The sequence below is a fragment of the Rhinolophus hipposideros genome (assembly GCF_964194185.1).
Source record: "Rhinolophus hipposideros genome assembly, chromosome: 14".
NCBI lineage: Eukaryota > Metazoa > Chordata > Mammalia > Chiroptera > Rhinolophidae > Rhinolophus > Rhinolophus hipposideros.
The window spans coordinates 25,137,075-25,159,093 of NC_138060.1; the positions used below are offsets into that span (position 1 = coordinate 25,137,075).

The 22,019-nt window shown below is 48.9% G+C and overlaps 1 protein-coding gene across 4 annotated transcripts in view; it reads right to left on the reverse strand.

The window, feature by feature from the left end:
- The window catches only part of ATP2B2 (ATPase plasma membrane Ca2+ transporting 2), a 358,541-nt gene that overhangs the window by 273,633 nt on the left and 62,889 nt on the right, over positions 1 to 22,019 (reverse strand). For 2 of the 4 annotated variants that reach the window (XM_081072393.1, XM_081072391.1), the window contains exon 2: positions 7,056 to 7,099. The exons of the other annotated variants lie outside the window; for them this stretch is intronic. The gene's annotated coding sequence lies outside the window, so the exon portion shown is untranslated. The remainder of the gene's footprint in view (positions 1 to 7,055; positions 7,100 to 22,019) is intronic. 4 annotated transcript variants of the gene reach the window in all.

The following is a 22,019-nucleotide window of genomic DNA, read 5'->3' on the forward strand; positions in this document are numbered from 1 at the left end:
TATTCAACATGATGAAAAGCAAGGACCTACAACCAAGATTACTCTATCCAGCAGAGCTACCATTTAGAACCGAAGGACAGATAAAGACATTCCCAGACAAGAAAAAGCTAAAGGAGTTCATCACCACCAAACCAGTATTACAAGGAATGTTAGAGGGACTTCTTAAGAAGGGGGAGGGGAAGAAAAGATCAAAGTTATGAAAAATAAAATGGCAATAGCTACATATCTATCAACAATTACTTTCAACATACATGGATTAAATGCTCTGCTCAAAAGACAGGAGGGCTGAATGGATAAGAAAACAAAACCCTTACATATGCTGCCTACAAGAGAATCACTTCAGATTGAAAGACACACGCAGACAGAAAGTAAAAGCATGGAAAAAGATATTTCATGAAAATGGGAACAAAAAGAACAAAAAGAGCTGGAGTAACAATATTTATACGAGACAAAATCGACTTTAAAATAAAGGCTATAACAAGAGATGAAGAAGGACCCAGAGTATTTATCTGAAGAAACCCAAATACGACTTCGAGGGGACGTGTACATCCATATGTTCATTGAAGCATTGTTTACAATGACCAAGATGTGGAGGCAGCCTGGGTGTCTGTCGATGGAAGAATGGATAAAGAGGAGGTGGTACACATATACACTGGAATATTGCTCAGCCAGGGAAGGGAATGGGTTCTTGCCATCTGTTGCAGCATGGATGGACCTGGAGGGTATTTCACTGAGTGGAGCGTAAGACAGATAAAGACAGACGCAATGTGATTTGGCTTATATGTGGAATCTAAACAACAAAATAAAAAAACAAAACAGAAACAAACTCATAGATACAGAAATCATATTGATGGTTGCCAGATGGGAGTGGGGTTGGGGGATTAAGAAGTACAAATTGGTTGTCACACAATAGTCATGGGGATGTAGGGTATAACATAAAGAATAGTCAATAATATTGTAATAACTACGTATGGTGTCATATCGGTACTAGATTTGTTGGGGTGATAGATGGGAGAGGTTTGGGCGGCAAGGTGAAAAAGGTGAAGGGATTAAGAAGTACAAACTGCTAGTTACAAAACAGTCATGGGATGTAAAGTACAGCACAGGGAATATAGTCAATAATATTGTAATAACTATTTGTAGTGCCAGTTGAGTACTAAGCAGGGGGATTATTTCTTAAATTATATAAATGCCTAACCACTATACTGTCCACCTGAAATTAATATAAAATAATACTGAATGTCAACTGTAATTGAAAAATTTAAAAAGAGGGGGAAGGTGAAGGGGTATAAGAGATCCAAGTTTCCAGGTGTAAAACAAATAAGTCATGGTGATGTAATGTACAGCACAGGGAATATAGTCAATAATGTTTTCTGATAGCGTGGTACGGTGTTAGATGGTTGCTTACCATGGTGATCACTTCTTTAGGTGTATAAATGTTGAATAACTATGGTGTACCCCTGAAACTAATATAATATTGTATGTTAGCTATATTTTTAATAAAAATCTTTTAAAAAATGAAGTACTGATATAGGATAGGGCATGGCTAAACCTTGAAAACATTAGGGTAACTGAAAGAAGCTATCACAAAAGACCACACATTATATTATTCCATTCACATGAAAGTGTACAGGAGGGAAGTGTGTAAAGACAGAAAGTAGATCAGTGGTTCCTTAGGGCTGGAGTGGGGGCTAGAAAGGTGCTAAAGGATACAGAGCTTCTCACTGAGGAGAGGAAAACGTTCTACAAGTGACTGTGGTGATGGCTGCTCTGTGACTAGACTCAAAACCATTGAATTATACACTTTAAGTGGGTGAACTGTATGGTATGTGGATGATCTCACAATAAAGCTTTGTTTTTTTAAAATCACAAATCTGTTCCCATCACTCCCTGACTATAACCCTCTAATAGCTTCCTGATGTTCCTGGGCTAAAATCTAAACCCTTCTGACAACAGTGGCTTTATGAAGCTGTCCTCCTGCCTTCACCTTTGACCTTTTTCCTCACCAGCCTTCCCCCTTGCTTTCTGTGTTCTCGTGAGGCTCAGAGTATGGGTTTCTAATGCTTCTTGCTCACTGCAGGACCTTTGCACAGGCTGTGCCCTTTGCAGGAATACCCTTTTCCCTCTTTTAGGCTTCCGTTTTCCTGACCTTCATCTTGGTCCGTCATCTAACATCTATGACCTGCTCAAGTAGATGCATTCTCACACATCTTGCAATTTCCACCTTAAATAAACACTTCCTCACGGAAGCCCTCCTTGATTCTACCACCTCTCCCCCACCATTGGGCTCTCATAGCAGACTGGCTTCACAGCATTCATCATGTTATCATTATTATTTTATTATCTGTTTCCCCCATTAGGGGAAAGCTCCATGAAGGCAGGGATAGGTCTGTCTTTCTCACTCCTCTCTCGCCAATGCCACACTCATAATAGGAACTTGATCATTTGTAAAACTTTATAGATTCACCCTGGAATCATATCTGAATCTCTTATGCTCCAACTACCTCTACACTGATTTCCCTCACATCACCAATCTTGCCCCACGGACACTTGCTGAGCACCCACTTCTCAGCCCAGAGAGGCCTGGCAGCAAACAGGGAGAGGGAGGTGTGCAGATAGACCCCCATGATGTAGTATGACACTGCTCTAATGGGGGGCAAGCCCAAGAAGAGGAGTGACTTCCTGGGAGGTCACAAAAAGCTTCACGTCACAGGGGCTTCATGAATGGGGCCTTAAAGGATGCTTAGGAGTTTGCCAGGTTGGGGGTGAAGTAGAGGGAAAGGCATGGACAAAGACCCAGAAAAATGAAGTTCCACTTCCAGAATTTATTATCTAGACATTCATCCTAGCACTTCTGCAAAGCCTTCTACCTAGATTTTGTTTTTTGCTGCAGTCTTAGCTCTGTCCTCACTTTGCTCCACCTTTGCTCAAGAACCTGCGGTGGCTCCCTACTACTTTCCACCTTAAATGTAAGGTGCCTGCTTGCCACTGGCTGCCTGCCTCAGCCTCTCCCCGTCTCTCCCACTCCCAGTGACTTTCTCCCTTATTACTTGCTCATACAATCAGTGTTGCTTCCACTAACTCAGCAAGCCTTCCATCCTTGACTTGCTCATCTTATTCCTTCTCTCTACCACTGATTCTATAAATCAAACTCACTTTTGAGTTGACACGAAGAGGAATTATTTTTGAAAGTTGAGTTTTCAAGTCCAAAAGCCCATTTGAATGATTTAATTGTGTATAGCTACCCCACTGCTTCTTAGCATAGTAGAAGTACATGAAGAGTTTCTTAGTAAAATTAATTTTTGTGGGCTGAACTCTGACCTTGAGCAGCTAATTCGTGGTGGATGGGCTCAGTTAGGAAGGGTTGTACCTTTGGTTCTGGGTCCTGCTGGAGAGGGAAGGTGTGCTGTTCGCATTAGAAGTCTGCATCACACCTCCCTGGGGACCTCTTAAAGGTGGGGACAATGTGTCCTCCATCTACACCCCCTTGCTCCCACTCCAGCTTCAAGCTCAGCGTTCTGCAAAATAAATGGCCACAGTCACCAGGCTGCCCCTGTTATGGGCTGAGTTGGAACCTCAAGATTCATATGTTGAAGCCCTAACCCCACAACGTGACTATATTTGGAGAGGTAACTAATGTAAAATGAAGTCATCAGGGCAGGCCTAATCCAATATGACTGATGCCCTTATAAGAAGGAAAGATTGGGGCACAGACCACACAGACAGAGGGAAGGGCATGTGAGGACACCAGCCAAGGAGAGAGGCCTCAGAAGAAACCAAACCTGCCGACACCCTGATCTTAGCCTTCTGGCCTCCAGAACTGTGAGAAAACAAATTCCCATCGCCTACACCACACAGTCTGTGGTATTTGTTACGGCAGCCTTAGCAGACTACAGTCCCTGAAGACAGTTCCCTCAGAACCACAGTTCTAGGGACAGAAGGAAGATGTCACGTTACACTGACATTGGCTTTGAGTAAAAAACAAAATTGAAAAAAAATGTTTTGAGAAAAAGAACACTTAGAATGAAAAGTGCCAATACAATAATTCTTATAGAGCTAACTGCACACACACACACATATTCTTGGGGGCTGAGCATTTTTTCTTAACTATAACTACTCTTTGTGATCATATAAACAGTGAACAGCCCACTGTGGGAAATTTAGAAAATGCAGAAAAGCACAAAGAAGAAAATAAGTTACCTGTCACGCTCCCACTCTTAGATATTTTTTTCTCCAATTTTCTCCCCCTCCCCCATTCTCTCTCTCCTCTTTCTACTTTACTTACTTATGTTCCTTTCCACCTATTTTTTAAAAATGCAATTAGAATTAATTTTGGCAAATTGCATTCATGTTGTTACCTATTTTTTAACTAATAGAAACAGTGCTGTGATAAACATCTCTGTAGAAAAGTCTTAATACGCAGCTTGGGCTTTTTCCTCAGGACAAATTCACTAGAAGTAGAATCACTGTTAGTTAACATTTTGAAAAAGGAAATGTTTAGAGTCTTAAAACATTTGAGAAGGTTATGCCACTTTGGGGGGCGGTGTAACAACTTCTGACCACACATATTAAAAGCTCCCCAGAGTCTATGTAGTAATTTTAGATACCTATATAAAAAACAAAAAAGAAAGAACAAAGAAAACCTAGGTTATCTGGCTAGAGTCAGTCAGTGACAGAGAATGACACCCATCGCTGGCTACAGTGAAGCTCCTCTTCAGGTTAGAGGCTGGTTACTTAGAAAGGGAAGGGGAGGCGGTGATCTGGCTGTCCTTACAACACTCTACGAGTTGGTCTGCATTTTACAGATTAGGACACTAAGGCACAGGGAGGTACAGTCACTTGCCCAAGGCTACCTACGTCTGGGAACGAAGCAGTCAGGACTGAAATTCAGTTTTGCCTGGCTCCAGAGACGAGGGGCTTAACCATTCCACCACAGTGCCCTGGGGCAGGGTCTGTGGGGCTGGTCTTCACACTGACATGAGCAGCTGGACAGGACAGCTCCAGGAGGGCTCCTGACCCAGCCCTGCTGTGCTGGTCTGCCTTCCGATCTTGCTGGCAACATGAGGCACTGGGTGTGCAGGGCTAGGCAGAGGCAGTGTGGGTGTGTGCCCCGGGGGGGCATGAGCAGCAAGGCCCACCTGACTCCACCAAGGGATGGTGCACACACTCACTGGCCATTTGCTCGCCTGGCTCACAGATTCTCACTGACGCACTGATATTAGAACTACCACAGTGGTGTGACTGCCAGGAGAAGAAAGCAGCAGCATCAGTGTCAGAGCAGGAAGGATAAAAGCCCGTGGCAACAAGGAGGTAACACTGTGAATCAATTGTTATCTGTATTTTCCAACCTTTTAAAACAGTGACATTGCTTTTACAAGTGTGTGGTGGAAAAAAACAAGGCATTTGAAGTCAGGTGGACCTGGGTTCCCATCCTGCCTCTCACCAGTTGTGTGACCTTGGGCAAGTCACTTCACTTCTCGGAGCCTCAGTTTCCTCACCTGCAGAATGGGGATAAGCATTCCATCTGGTTCTCAGGATGAACTGAAGAGATTCCCATCTCGTCCTTAGCATTGTGCCTGGTACAGAGCAGGGACTCAGCAAATACCAGTTCCCACACAAATGAACACCTTGCTGAGCCCTGGAAATGCAGGGAGAAGTCGACAGGGCCCTATGCTGGGCGGAACTAAGCTGGAGAGGCACTGACAACTATATCCTGAGAGGATAAGCGCTATTGCTGAAGGGAACAAACCAGGTCTACACTGTTTTCAGAAAATGACTTGGCTCTCCAGCTTAGGACCACAGCGACGTCGTGAAAAGGCCCACATTCACTTTTGATAGATCTGTCATCCTTCCCGGGTGTCACCTTTTACTTCTCTATCAAACCGTACCTGTCCCATAGCCCAGTTCCCCCAAACCCTGCTATCTGCTAGGGACAATCTGGTCAGGTACTTTCTATGATGGACATGAGTACCCCTGGGTTACTAGTACACCCCAGATAGCATTTGGGGTGGCGGGGGGGGGGAGGCAACACATGCTGATTACGTAAAACAGGAAACCCAAAGTGCCCCTACTGTCATAACTTAGAAATAAACACTACTAACGTACAGATGACATTTTGACAGACGCTTTCAAAGTTTCCTCCTCCTTTCCCAAGGAGTGACACAGACGGTGGCAATTTGGGCGCTCTGACAGGTCGGCAGAAAGGGGGTGTTGTGTGGGGAAGGCTCTAGCAGATCAAACACTGGATCCGCGGCTTATTCCACCTAGGAATGGAGCCAGATCTGCGCGTGTGCGCGGACACACGCCATGAGGGACAGTTTCTCCGCTTTCTCAGAGGTTGCTGAAGTAGCAGCCCGGGGCCACGGGCAAACTCGCAGGCAGTCCCAGGCAAGGGGGCCGTGTCTCCAAATGTTTATTAGGAAATGAATGGACCACCAGCCATTGAGCTCCCGGGCTGCCCCCCTCCACTCTGCACAGTGGTCCTCCTCGTCCAGTCCCCAGATCAAAAGAAACCTCTCGGTGTAGCTGACCTCAGTGAGCTAATAATTGAGAAATAATATGATGGTGTTAAAAGATACTAAAGTGTGAATGACTAACATGACAGCCACACAACCCACACAGGAATATTGCTGTCTGTCTCAACAGGACGTTTGCTAATCCAAGGCACCCTACTTTGGCAGAACATCACACCAAGGTCACGGTGACAACACTCAGGCTCCGAAGGGGTCTGGGAAGAGGGAAAGCCACAAGCGTAGGAAATACGCTCAGACAGCAGCTTCACATCTGCTTGGGGCTGCCTTCTTCCCCCCCTGCTGCCCCCAGGCTACAGGCTTTGGGAGAGGCTGCTGAGAGCGCCATGTTGGGAAGGGGGTAGGGAGGCTGGGGTGGTCTTGGCAGGATGGGTGGGGCGAGCGGGGGTGACTGACCATACCGACAGGCGGTTTGCAAACCGGTTTCCAAAGCTGGGGCCACTAATATGACTGACGTGTGTGCACAGGCATGGTTGGGAGACTGCGTTCCCCCAGGTGAACCAAGGGTCTTGCTCTCACACTCACCTGTCTCCTGGGCTGCTCTCAGTCTGGCTCCAGGTGTGGGAAACCTACGAGCAAAGGAGATCAGAAAGGCCCATCAGAGGGGCTTGTATTTTCTAGGTCACAAACTGGTAGCCAGGGGTCTGGAGCTGGCTGTTTCAAATTTAATATTTGTTTAAAATTTAATATTTGAACTGATACCAGTGTTTAGAAACTGAGGGATTTCTCGCAAAAGTCTGACTTTTTGACTCCTCTCGGGGGAGAGCTGTACCTCTGGGCCACATGCCAGCCGGGCACTGATGGGCTAGAGCCACGTGGGCTGCCCCTCCAGGCCTGCACATGCTCCCCTATATCCCAACCTGCCTAGCCCCCCTGGGAGCTCAAATGTGAGCCCCTGCTCTGCTGTCTTCCAGCGAGTGCTCCCCTCTCGGGACTGCCTGGGTTCCCACTCCTCCTTTCCCTTCTCCTGCTCCAGACACACGTTGAGAAGTCGGGAGACCTTGCTGCCCTTTCTCCAGGGTCGCTTTCCAGTATCCCTGCACTGTGGCTGGGGGCTGAATCGGCGGCCTGAGGGTTTAATAAAGGACGTCTGCAAAGGTGTGGGCAGGAGGGGAGCAGAAGTGGGGATTCTTTTGCTACCATCCCTACTGTGTGTTAAGACAGGGGATTGTAATGGTGGCACTAAATCTTCTATTTTGCGATTCGGATCTCAGGTATAATTTGATTGAACAAGTGTAATTTAGCTTGGGACTTTTTGAAAGCTTTTCTTTCTCTACTTCCTTTCCACCATGTCATGCAGGGACTCACGCGGGGTCTCAGCTCCCGCTCCCCACATAAGAACGCAGGACATGGTGAGGCCAAAAAGGAACACCCACGGCGCCATAGATAGGGGCGTCACACCACTATATTCTCGCTGGCGGCTGGGTTGGAGACACAGGAGGCAGGAGCTACACTATCCGCAACCCGCCATCCACCTGTCTCTGCCAAACAATCTCACTTGCTAGCAATCCGCTTCTCTGCAATCTGCAATACACACTCTGCTGCTTGCTAGCTCAGCCACCATCTTCTTGCTAGCCCCCATTTGCTGCTAGCGTAGCCACGGCAGTTATATTAGTGGCCAATGGCTCACTGGTTACAGCTGACGGCCAACTAGCCACCGCTGACGGCCATCCAATCACAGTTGATGGCCATTTACTACCTGAGCCAGCACCTTTCTATGTGAGGCCGAGAGCCTGGAAACTGCACTCCTGGCTCTGTCCCCACAGACTGACACAGTAGTTTGCAGTAGTTTGCAGCAGACTGCCCATCGTCCTTGTATATTGCTACCTGCCTTGTGAATTCTTTCATGACCCACGAGCGAGTGAGCAGCCACAACAGTACGGAAGGGGATGGGAGGAGGAAACGGTTCCCAGACCCAGACACAGAGAAGGCTGCGTGGAGAAGACCCCTGACAGGAGCGGTCACCTGTGGTGAAGGCATGCAGTAGCTCAAGGAGAGCCTGAGGGAAAGAGAGAGCTGGGAGACTAACTACCCTAACCTCTCCCCTCCAGTCCATCTTATATCCTGCCAGAGCTCCCCAGAGGCCAAAGCCAGAGGGGGAAGACGACCATTGGTGCATACAGGTCACCGTCCCAGGGCATAGGTCAGGGTGAAGAGGGCGGAGAGTGGGTCTCAAGAGACAAATGACAGATGCCTAGCACCGTAGTCCTGTTGCCCCCACCCACACACAGGCCCCAGGCCCTCGGGCCCCACAGTGATGCTAACCAGGTCCTCCCAAGTGTCAGGAGTTCAGCTCCAGACCAGCGACTATTAGTTGGTACGGACCCCTCCCGAGCCTCTGTCCTGCTTCCTACCTGGCTGAACCTGAGTTCTCTGTACCATCCTCCAGTGCCCACTCCTGCCCCTGAGCTTCCCTCCCCTCCTCCACCTATTCTCTTCCACTGGACACTCTGCACATTCCTCTCACTATGGAGGTGGGCCGTCCCCTTCCTGGAAAGATGGCCCAGCCCAGAGTTCCCAGAGATCCAGGAGCAGAGCTGCAGAGAGCCCATAGGCACGAGCCTGACACAGCAGTCATGGGACACACGAAGTGGCCAGCTGAGCACTCCCTGCCCCAAATCTCTTCTGGGAAAAACACTAGCCTGACAAGAGGCAACGTGCAGCATTTCATGGAACCCAGAGTTGGAAGTGACCCAGGTGATCACCTGCTCTGGCATCTGCTTTGTACAGGGAAACTGAGGCCAGGAGACGCATGGGGCTTGCCCAGGCCACAGAGCCAGAAAGTGGTCGAGCCAGTGTCTTGTTCGTCTGCCAGGCTGTCCCTTCCTCCTAGCCCAAGACACGTGAGGGCCCAGCTCAATTTTACACCATCAAAGGATCCCAGTTCACTCACTGCTCACCCCACCTCTGCGAGGCTGGCACTGGTATGCTTCCCGTGTTACCGATGAGCAAGCTCAGTCTCTGAGAAGATACCTCATACGCTTTAGACCAGTGCAGTGGGTGAGTTCTGCAGCAGAGGGAACAACATCGACGGCAATAATAACAACTAGCGTCGCCCACAGGGGTGCTTTCTCCAGGCTGGCCCTGTGCCGAGGTCCTCAAACATATTACCCTGTTAAAGAGTTTCTATTAACTTTTTCCACTTGGCTAAAACATGGAGGATATACATATTTTTCCCACTTTTATTGAGCTATAACTGCTATATGACATTGTGTGAGGGTAAGGTGTACAACGTCTTGCTCTGGTACACTTATGTGTTGCAAAATGTTTACCACCCTAGTGTTAGCCAACACCTCTACCACGGCACATAATTACCATTTCTTTTTATGGTGAGAACCTTCAAGATCTAGTCTTTTAGCCACTTTAAGTCTGTGTCTCTCCTAGTTTTAATTGGATAAGACTGGCCATGTGGTTAATCAGAGGCCTCCTGACTGTTCTGCTCCACACAGACCCTTTGTGGGCCTCTCCCTGACGTCTCAGGTCACATGAGGCAGAGAGCTCAGAGCCGGTCACCTGTCACATGCAGTGTGACACCTTTCCTGTGACATTCAAGCAGCCTGCTCCCCTCCCAAGGCCCTGAACTCATGTACACGGTAGCAAGGTCCTGGGCTGTGGGCAGCCAGGCCAGTGTCCTTTCCTTCCCCAGCAGGGACTCTCGGGATGAAAGATTGATGAGCAATCTCTCTTCCCTGGTGAATTTTTAATTACGGAAGAAAGGAGACCCCGGCCCCTGGTCCAAACCAAGAACTGCAGGCAGGGTACTTCTTAGGTGTCACCACTGTTAAAATGTCATTCACACTGACAACAGCTATGAACTCTGGGTCCAAGTTTTTCTGCCCATAAATAAAGGTGAAGGGCTAGGATGGGGAGTAATTGGTGGGAAAACTGCCAGACCCCCAGCATGGAAAGTTCTGGAGTGAAATGAGGGTGAGTAAAGGCCTGGGGCAAGTCTGGGCACAGGGGCGGTGGGTCTGGGGACCCGGGGGCCAGGCCAGCCGTACTCTTCATTCTTGCCCGTCTAAATTGCAGGTGGCCACACCTCACACCCTGGATCTTCTTACAGTCAACAAGCTGAGACAGGGCTGAGCTTGGAACACGGGCACTGGGCAGGGTCCCAGCCTTGGAGAAATAGGAGAGACCAGGCTTCAGGTCAGCACTCCAGGAGAGCAGGGTACCGGTGGGATTACCTACCACTCAGTTTTGTTCAATTTCATAAGCAGCCATTTAAAGAGAAATGAAGGCCTAGGTTCGAGCCTCTGCATCATTTACTGGCCCATGTTCTCAAACAAGTCACTTCAACCTCCCAAGCCTCAGTTTTCTCCTCCGTAAAATGGGGACAGAAACAGCTACTGTGGAGGGCAGCGGTGAAGGTAACATGAGAGGATCCAGGGAAAACTGAGTGCTGTGCCTGGCACACAGTGAGTTCCTGAGAAACATCAACTATAACAAGGAAGAATAAACCACCAGCTCTGCTCTCAGATCATTTATAAATGAGTGGGGCTCTCATGCTGGCTAAAAACAAAACTCAGAAGGAAGACTGGAGAAGCGTAAAATGACATTACAAATCACCTGGGGTTAGAATTCGGGGGAAGGGTCATTTTGACTTGGGGACAGCAGTCAGGGAAGCCTTCCTGGAAGAGAAGACCTGGAAAATACACCTCCTGCTGCTTGCAACTTCTGTGAGTTCAGACTAATCTCCTCTGGTGGGAAGATTTCCTCAGCCTGAAGTCCTCTCCAGGCAAATCGGGCATCAATGAGTGTGTATCTGATTTTCAGTGATAACTGCTGTTTAGTCAATAAAGCCATGAGTCATTGGCTCCCCAGGGGCCCAGACTTTCTAGCTCACATCCTACTGCCTCCAGGAATCTTCCGAGGATTGCTTCAGCCCACATGGATCCCCCTCTTCTCACGTGCCACTAGCACGCAAAGCCCAAACCACACACCCTAACAAGCCTGCTTGCAGCAAAGAAGCCCTGAATTTTAGCCCAAGCTTGGCTCCCTGCTCCTTGTAAGATATTGGGCAAGCGCCAACCCCTTCTCTGGGCCTCCATTTCCTTATCTGTGAACAAAAGAGTTGGACTAGATTAGAGTCTCCGGGAATGAGCACTGGAGAGCGCTAATCTTTTGAGAGTCTCCTTAAAACGTGGCACCATGATTCATGCTGGAACCCCCGCCACTCTTGCGGGTTTCACAAAGCAGTGAATACATCAAGGCTCGGATAAGTCCTGCAACATAGAATCTGACTGAGTTTTGCTTGACCCAGCATTTCCCAAACTCCCTTGGCCTTGGAACCTTTTCTGGAGCAACGTCTATTAACACACCACAAAACTGGCATTCCTCAGAACCCACTTTGGGAAAGCTAGTCTCAGGTACCTCCCTGCTCTGTCAATGAGGGGATGTAATAAAGTCTAGGGTGTGGAATTTCACCTTCTGGGTAACTTTTCAAAAATGTCCCTGCTTCATTTCTGGCCTCTAGCCCCCACGGTAGCCCCCATATCTGGATCTCCATCCCAACCATCCCGGCACTGCCGTTGTGGGTGTGTCTCGGTCTGCAGTGGACCATAAGCATTGGATGGAGGGACCGTGTCTGGACACTGGCGTGTCCCAGGGCTTGACAAGCTCAGTGCCTGAAACACACAGAGTGTGCTCAATAAATAGTTTTTTTGCTTCTTAAATTTTTTTCTCTTTCTTTTTTATTTTTCAATAAACATTTTTGAACACAAGAGTGAGATTTAAACTATTTGACAAGTGGTTTGGCCTTGGCATGTACCAAGAGGGACACCAGCTATAAATAACCTACAGGGCTCTCGTGACCATGCTTGTCAGTCAAACGCCAGCATGATGGGGTGAGTGAGTGAGTGAGTGAGTGAGTGAAGGGATTGCGAGAACTGCATGAGAGAGTGTAACTATTACCTACAGAGGAAACCCACTTTCTCAGGCAAAGCCCAGCACTGTGTTTTTAACCTTGTCCCCCTCTGGGCTTTTATGGCTTGGCTGTTCAGATCTAGGAGTGGGGGTTGGGGGCTGCAAAGACAACCCTTCTTTCCATGGGTTCTGGCTGGAGCCAAGGCCAAATGAGAAAGTGGGCTTTTCTGTGTCCTCACAGAGCTGGCAGCAGCTTTAGTATTTCAAATATCCTTCTGAAATCTGAATCCAAAATGGAACATTTTTTCAAGTAAATAATACCCTTGATGTCAGTGTTTCTGCAGCAGGCTCAGCAGCCCCCAGAAAACCAGAGGTGAGGGAGCTGACAGAGCACAGAGTAACCCAAACCTGGGTCTCCTGGCTCCTTCCACCAGACCACCTGCCTTCCAGGGGTGTGAAGAGCTCGTGAGGCACTTCGGGCATTGGCATATCTAAGAAACATTCTTTTTCCGATCATGCCTGATAACGCCACAGGGAAATTCAGAAAGGCCACACCATGGGGACCCTATACTGTCATGGGTTTTGGGGACCTCAAGTCAAGAATGACGGGTGATGCAGACAGGATAGAGGAGTCTTGTGGATGAAGGTAAGATTAGAAAGGGTCAGTGCCCTCTCTGAGTGATGGGCAGCACCTGCTAAGCTCCTGGATGGTCTGGCTTCAGATTTCCATATTGGTTTCCCTCAGTAAGGATTTGAAGCAGATACCACCGGGGTTGAGTTACAGAATCCGGCTCACGGCTTCCTGACCCTTCTGGGAGGCTGGCGGGGGAGGTGTGAGCTCTCCAGAGGGGCCAGGCCCAGGGCACATCCAGAGGGTTCAGAGCTGGTGGCCAGAACAGCATCTGACCTGAAGCTTCCTCCAGGGCAATGTTTCCACTTCTGGAGCAGGAGTGGCGTCCATACTCGGGGACCCTTTAGGGGTGACCCCACCCCAACAGTCACCCCCTGACATTGAGGCACACTGCAGGGACAGCACTCCAAGGGGACAGTCGTAGGTTACCTTTGCCACCTCTCCAGCATCTGCTAAGTTCTGTCCTAACCAAGGAGAGCAGGCCTCCCCTGGTGGGAAGCAGTGTGTACCTAGAATTTAAAACCTGCAGTTTGCCTTCTTTTTTTAAAATTTATTTTTAGGGTTACTTTCTATTTATGACAACTGTTAACATGTTTTCCCACATATGGTAGCAATAACGTTTCACTGTAAAATTTAGTTTGCTAAAAATAGGGAGCTCATTTGAATAAAGACATGAAGTACTTTTTAGGGCAGGTGATCTCATCTATAGGTGTGGAGAGAGGTGTATGAATAACTGGAGTCTGGGAAACACTCATCTAGTCTGACCTGCCCACATCACAGATGGGTACACTGAGTCCAGAGGTATACACATGGCCAATTAATAGGAAGAGCTGGGATGCAGAACTCAGGGTCGGTGTCTCTAGACTCTTTCTGCTTGTGAAGCCCAGCTGTGAATGTGTCCCTTAGTGTACTCCTCACAGAGCAGCGGAAATGTGGCCTTGCACATTTACTGCCTCCAGAGTATTAGGGGCTCTGCAGAGGTCAGAACTGGGCCTTATTCATCTTTTTACCCCACAGAACCAATCGAAGAATTGGTATTCAGTGAGAATCTGGTAAAAGGGTGGATAGATAGATGGGTAGAGGGATGGTTGGAGAGACAGATAAGTGGATAGATGGAGATATAGGTGGAGAAAGAAGAGACATGAATGAATATTTTGTTTGGCTGATGACTTAGGGTCTCTCTTCCAACTTCACCCATCTAAGGGTATGAGGTGTGATTAAAAAATACGGTGAATGCTGCCGAGTGCCATCCAACGGAAAGGCAGGGATCTTCAATACGGGAAACAGCAGGTTGAACCTTAGGAACAGTGTGTGACAAGTTGCAACTTGTTCAGTGCAGTCAGCCGGGTGTGAGCTACGGTTGAGAGAAGGTGTGTTTTAAAGTGTGCCGTAAATCATCTTCCATCATGACAACGCTCTGTGTCACACATCGCTTCTGGTATACAGCAATTTTTGTCAAATAAAAACATTACGGTGTGTTCTCATCCACCTTATGGGATCTGACACCGTGTGACTTCTGGCTCTTCCCCAAATTCAATATGATTCAGGACATCGAGGCAGCCATGACCAAGCAATTAAAGACACTCGTGAAAGAGGACTTCCAGAACTGCTTCAGAGAGTGGCAAGAATGAGGGGATAAGTGTGTTCAAGTGAGGGGGAGGATTTTGAGGGGGATTAATGGCAGTGTGTCTTTTACTGTAATAATTTTTTTTAAATTTAAACATTCACCGTATGTTTTAATCACACCTCGTATTATCATTCTGTTCGAGAACTAGCAGAAGTTACTCTAAGATATAAAAATTAATGGTGAAATTTCACACATTAAAAAGCACAATAGATGGGTAAAGACAAAGAACTATTGCCTGTTCCCATTTTGCCAGCGAGACCTCGAGGCAAACGCGTGCGATACCTGCCTAGGGAGGCCAGAGCCTCAGCTTCTCATTTTCCTTTTTAAGTAACTCTCTGACCTTGGATAAATTCCCCCCCTTCCCTGGCCTCAGTATCCCCACGTGTAAAATAAGGCAGTAAGTCCAATGAATCCCACAGTCTCAGTATCCCAAGGCTCCCCAAGGCCATCCAGAGGCCAAAGCCTCCCCAGGCCTCCTCAATGCTGACAGCAACCCCTGAATCCACCCGTTGGGCTTGGCTCCTGCAATGTGCTGTGCTGCAGGCACACAGTCAAGTTGCCCCCAAGAACAGAATCCGCCTGGGCTCTGTCTGGTTCTCCTTTTGGAACCAGTGTAAATAGGAGAAAGCATCAGAATGGCTGGAGACGTGAGGTCGGGTCCCCAGTCCCTGAGACGACGCATCCCTTCACTTGCAAAACTGTCCTGTGCAGGGTGTGGGCAAACCCAAGGTGGCAAGGTGAGCGCAGGGCCAGAGCGAGAGGCTCGGAGCACAGGCTCCGGGGCCACGCAGGCCTGGGTGCACATCTTACCCTTGCCCCTTCTTAGCTTTCGGACCTTGGGCCAGTTCTCCCTGTCTCTCTGAGCCTCCTCATCATTTTCTTCCAATACAGGGGACATATGAGCTCTTCACTTCATTGGATGGTTGAGAGAATCTAAGAAGAAGATAATCGCACATGGTTGGGCTCTACAGATGTTAGCTCACTGTCCTTCCAGCGTGAACTGCAAGGGAGAGGCTGGATCTCGTCCAGCAGGGTTTTCCCCAGCGGGCAGCATGGGGTGGATGTTTGCTCGTCTACTAAGTGTTCACTGAGCACTTACAATGTGCCAGGCCCTCTCCTCTCCTCTGACGACTCGGTGGGGAGCTAGGCAGCCCCAGTGTCTGACCTCATGGAATTTAAAGTCTTGGGGAGTGGGTGGGAAGATGGTCATTCACCAAATGGCCACTCAAACACATGTGAAGTGTCAGGTTCTGTAAAGGGGAGTGTGGTGGAGTAGGGGCTGCGTCATGGGCAGGGTCATCAGGGCAGCGACTGGAGCTGAGTCCTGAAGGACGTGCAGGTTGTGAGCAGGTGAAGGTGCTGGAGGCGGGGGAGTGGGCCAGAAGGACAGGCAGGGAGGTTTAGCAGGTGCAAAGGCTCCGTGGCAGGAGGGGCGCAGTGCATTCAAGGACCCGAGAGAAGCCAGAGTGGCTGCAGCAGAGAGCAAGGGGCAGCGTGGTGGCAGTGAGGCTGGAGACATAGGCGGAGGCCTAGCCTCCTAGGGGCTCATGGGTCACAGGCAGGGCTTTGGGTTTTTTCTGGGAAAAATAGGAAGCCATTAAAGTGGAAGGGAGAGGGGTCCAGTCCCTGCGATGTGGCAAATACATGTAGAGAACCCAGCGGGGAGGCTGAGAGCAGTGAGGCAGCCATGTGACTGTCCACGCCAGAAACAATGGTGGCCATGGAGCAGACAGGAGACAGGAACAGCCCTCATCGAAGCCTGGCAAACGCCTAATATGCAGGAAAGTGTCCCCTTTCAATGTGGTCTCTGACGGTCTGAAAGCTCAGTCTCAGCCCCAGGGACCAAGGCAGGACTTTCTCAGCGGCCTCGGTGCAGGACCACTCCCCTGGGGTGGGGCGTCCATGCAATACTTAAAGTGAGGCCATTTACAATGCCTACCCACAGACTTTACAGTTCACAACCACCTTTCACAGCTTTTATCATATTTGATCCTCACAACCACTGTCAAAATGGAAGAACTCCAAACACCAACCTCTTTCCTGATTCCCTTTTGAAGAATAAAAACCATAATAATCGTAAGTATTGCCATACAATTGATTTTCAATATTAGCAGTACTTCTGTTTTACAAAGTCTCCACCATCACTGCATTAGCGAATACTGAAGCCCTGCTCCTAGGGGAAGGCCAGGGTTAGGTTCCTGTGCACCTCTGTGCCCAACGCTTCCGTCGATTGATCAATACATACCTTTGTTTTATGTGTGTTTCTGTATAAAGACACCTTGTTTAATATCTACTGCTGACTCTTTACCATTGAACTCATGGCCAACAGCACCGTAACTCCCATCTGAACGGAGTTCATCGAACGCACTTATTTTCTCCGTAAGACACATCACAGCCTTCCTGACTTAGGGACACCAGGCAGCGCTGAGCTTAGGGATCATTGAAAACAACAAAATCACCAACCAAACAAACAAACAAATAAACGGCAAAAATGAGAAAAACGTGGCACCAAGAGATGCAAAAGACAGCACACCTGTGTGCATACGAAAGCTGAGACGAGAAGGCAGAGCAACCCCTTGTCCACCTTCCGCTGGGAACACGTGCTTTGGGTAACTGAGAATTTTCACTGCTCTGCGCATAGCTGCAAACGACTGCGAAAGCACCATGCCGATGGATCTTGGGTCACAAACAAATATGAGCAAATGGGTGAATTTAATAAGTAACATGGGATCTGTGAAGAACGAGAATCGACTGTATTTACCATTCATTTGTTGACTGGACACATTTTCATTGAGGGCCTTCCATGCACCACGTGCCCTTTGGGTGCTGGGGGCGCAAAGCCTGCTCTCATAGGGCTGAGCCTTCCTGTGTGGAGTGCATGCTACATGCCAGGCACCACGCAGCCTTGCCACGGGCACCATCTTGCCCCACCACCCTGGAGTAGGAGTTATTTTCCACAGGAAATGGAGAGCTTCGGCTGCAGGTGGAGTGTCCCACAGTTGGGAAACAGTCCAGCAGGGATGAAAAGCAGACACACTTCTTACCGAGCCCAGTTCCATATCGCCAGGCTTCACGTGCACACCCTCATTCTAAAAACTGATTCCACACCAGATTTCTCAAAATCCTGTTCACTTCCCCTTTCTTGCCAAGTAAGCAGTTCAGCTCACAAACTATATTAATCCATGGCATAAATTCATATAAACAAAATATTGCCAAGCGGCGCAGGGTAGAAATCCTCTTCCGACCTACATGGGTATAATGCTGTGCTATGAGGGAGCGCCGGGCCTCTTAGTGGCTGACTGCAAGCACCCCAAGTCCTGGAGCAGAGTCCACGCAGGGCCAATAGGACAAGCCGGGGAGGCAGCCCCAGCCCTGGGACAGAACGACCACTGGCCGTGGCAGGGCGGGCGCTGCTTACATTGTGTCTCTGGATCGTCACAGACAATGGGGGCCGACCTCTAAGTGCGGGACACTTTTTAGTGCAAACCAGCTTTATGACCCCGACGGTTTAACAACTCCAAGCCCCAAAGCCTGCATTTAAGACTGTATAGAGCACTTTCACATCCATGGGTGACTCCACTTCCCTCCAACTGAGAAGCAGGTGACGCTACTAGCCCAGTTTAGAGATGAGAAGAGCGAGGCTCAGGGGAGGGGGAAGTCCTTGCCCTGTGCCACACAGCCAGGCAGGAGACAGAGCGGGGATTTGAGCCCATGTCTTTGGTCTCCCAACAGCACAGTCCTTTAACTACTTCCTCAGGTTGAAAAAGAATGGCAATTTCCTCTGAGTCCATCAATTCCAAGTTGGAAAATGTGTCTCAGAGAACAAAGCAGCGAAGGAGGAAGTGACGGTTATGTGCACAACCCCTAAGCCATAGCGATTGGGTTTTGCAGCCCAGCTCGGCCACTTGTCAGCTGCATACCCTGGAGCACGTTAATCACTCTCTCTGTGTCTCAGTTTCCCCATCTGTAAATTTGTAAAATATTATCTGCCTCAGAGCGTGGGTGCAAGGATTAAACGAGTCAATATTTGTAAAGCGCTTAGCACAGAGTTTGCCACTTAGTAAATGCTACATAAATATTTGTTAAAATTAAAAAAAAAATTAACCTAGGCATAAATCAGAAGGGGGAAGCATTTGCCAAATTGGTTGTTACCCCAAATTTTCCATTCTTAATTAAGTGAGCTACATGTTGATTTGTTGTAATTAAAATTACTGTTAATAGCCAAGTGACACATCCCGCTTTCCTACATATAGGAACTTTCGGTCCAGGCGTTGGGAGAGGTCTGTCTTTGCCTACGGTCTGCTGTGGACACAATGGGACAGACCATGCAGAGTGGGCCCGACTCCCACCCGCAGGCTGGCACCACCCAGGGCCTGGCAGCTCAGAAGAGAACTGGGTGCTCCCTACATCATGAATGATAGGCTCCCCTAATGGGGCAGCATAGGGTCCCCTGCATTCTGAGAAAGAAGGAATAGAAATGGCTCCATGTCAAACAGAGCTTTAGCATTAAAATTGCAGGCCACTCTTCAGAAGGAGCCAGAAGATTTAACACGACTTGCTGTTAATATCCAAATTTGTGTCTTATAGAAGAAGTTTTTAAAGGGCTGTATTTCTCACCCCAAGTGGTTTGCGCCCAAAGCGAAAATATCCAGAAGAGAGAATGGACTTTGAAGTGAATGTGAAGCGGGGCCATGAGATCCCCCACCTGGACCAGGAGATGGGAGTGGCCACTAGTTCCCGTAGGACCTCAGGAAAACCCTCTTCTTTTCTGTGCCTCATGAACAATGGACAGTGGCCATGGCTGAGTCTGGCTGCAGATGACTTTATGTTGTTGTCCTGGAGAGTTTTAAAAAATTGGGAAAATTGTAGATAAAAGTAAAGATTTCTGGATTTTCTTAAAAATGGGAATACCTGACTCCTGGATGCCACTCTCACAAGGCGAACTACTGGATGGCACTGAGGGTGACTGCTCCCTTAGAGGGGCCACATGCCCCACCATTCCCCACGGCCTACCCCACCCCCACACAGCCTGGCGTCAGCCTGGCACTGGGGACATTTGAGTTTGCCACCCCTGAGCTAGGTCAATGTCCTCTGTGGCTCCTTTCAGCACTAATGTTTCCTGGTTTCAGGAGCGTCCGTCCACGGTAGCTGTCATTGTGCCGAGGCCCAGTGGAACAGGACCTTGCCTTGCTCTCACTCTGGTTATCCCAGGGCCTGCCACTTGGCAGGTGGTTCATAAATTTCTAATGAAATTCTCTGAGACAAAGTTGATTGTGGGAAACTGGAATCAGGCAGGAGGTCCTGGCTTTGAACTCTGGCCCTGCCCAATAGGGACAGGCATAGATGTGTCCCTTCCCCTGTCCTGGGCCTCTCCCCCACTCTTCCACCCGCCCACAACATCTAAAGCGGATGGGCCAGCTTGTCAGGCGCCCTGCTGGTGGCTTGGGTGATTAGGCCCCGCAAAAGCTAGGACACTGAGGTCCTGGCTAGATCCTCTTGGCCCCTGTGCTGTGGTGACAGCCCTGGGAAAGTGAGGCCCAGCAGATCTGCTGCTCCCCTCTGCTCCCCTGACCAGCTCTCCTGCCCCCCCCCGCCCCGCCCCGCCCCATGCTGGCTGGCTAGAGTGCACAGCACTGCCGTAAGGCTGGGCTTCACTGGGAGCTGCAGTCGTAGGACTTCTGACTGCGCCCTCAGAGACTTCAGCTGAGGAAGGGCTTCCTTGAAATGAAATGATAAAAGGTAAGGGTAGGCAGGAGCCGGGTGGGAACAGTGGTCCTAGGCAATATGGGGCTGGGGTTGGAATCCTCGCTGCTACTTCCTAGCTGTGTGACCTTGGACAAGTGACTTAACTTCTCTGAGCTTCTGTCTCCTCATCTATAAAGTGCGAATCCTAATCACTGTCTTACAGTATCTTACAGTGTCATTGTGAGAATCAAATGAGTTAACACACTTCTGGGCTTCGTAAATGCTATTTTTCCCACTGTGCTCGGGCTTCCGAAAGGTTTTGCTGTCCATTGATGGAGTAACAGAGGATGTCCTTCTCTCCATCCCAGATTTGCCACCCCATCCCAAGAAACAATCGATTTTTCTTTCCCAAAGCCCACCTTCTGTAAACCTAACACTGACGTTTTGCTCTTTGAGGTAAACAAGCCTCCTTTGTTAGTGGACAGGGACCAACACTGGAGCCTTTCAGCCACTAACACTTTAGTACGAATCTGTTCAAATCAAATGCCTTCTTCCCTGACAGTAAGATATGAGGCTGGGGATTTTAATGAAGAGAAGGCACAATATTGAAGTACTGGCCCTTTACAGGGGCCACCAGGTGGGTGAGAAAAACTGGAACCTGCCAGGCGAGGTAGACTAACTTAACCTTTAATATTCTAGTACTTTCTGAAATAATAACCCTGAGCAACAAAGCTTAGATAAACGTGTGTTCTTGGGCATCTGACAGGACTCCCAGGACATCCTCAGTCCAGCCTCCTTTCTGTAGCTGAGGCAGGTCAGCCTTGGCTGTTGTCTACACGACAGCCATTTTCCTCCCCCGCTCCACGCTGCCAGAACATAGCAGAAGCAGGAAAACTCTGACACTTTCCTAGACTCCCTCCCACCTAAGGGTGCCCTCTGATCCATTCTTTAATACTTCTGCTAGAGAGATCCCACAAAGATTTCCCTCCTCAGTAGAAAGAGAGAGACACAAGGAGAACCCTTCTTCCTCACCCACTTTCTTCCTTTGGTTGCTTCCCTGTGAGGAGGTGAGGCTTGACACAATGGCAGTCATTTTGCAGCCTGAGGCTGACACAATGAGATCACACCTGGATCCCTACTGAATCAACCTGGGATCTTCTACTATTACTTTAGTACTTTTAGTTCTATATTCTGTTACCTGCCAGCAAACACTGCTCCTTCCTGATGCACAAAGTTACTGAGGCCACGTGACTTGCTTATCGCCAACTCACTATTAGCTGGCGGTGGTGACTGCATGGAGAGACCCTGGTTTCCACGGTTTCAAAACCTGCCATAGCACTGCATCCTAAAGTGACCCACTGAGGCCCTGTCCGACTCAGCAAGGCGGATGTCCCCAGGGGCGGCCCAAGCCACTTCTCCCTCAAGAAGTGCGCCTTCCGTGGCCTCTCATGGAAGCTGCCCAACCTTGACAAACCAAACAACTTCCCCAGTGATATTAAGAGGCCCCGGACTCTGTGGCCTTGAAGAAACACCTTTTGAGGTCACTGTGACATAAAGAAAGTACAAAGGACGTCCCTTTGGGAGTCTCCAATTGTAGGCATTGAGGGCTGAGAGCTCAGCACAGGCATTTGGCTCATCCCCCCGCCTCCAGAGGGATGTCTGTCCTCTCCGCGGGAGAAGA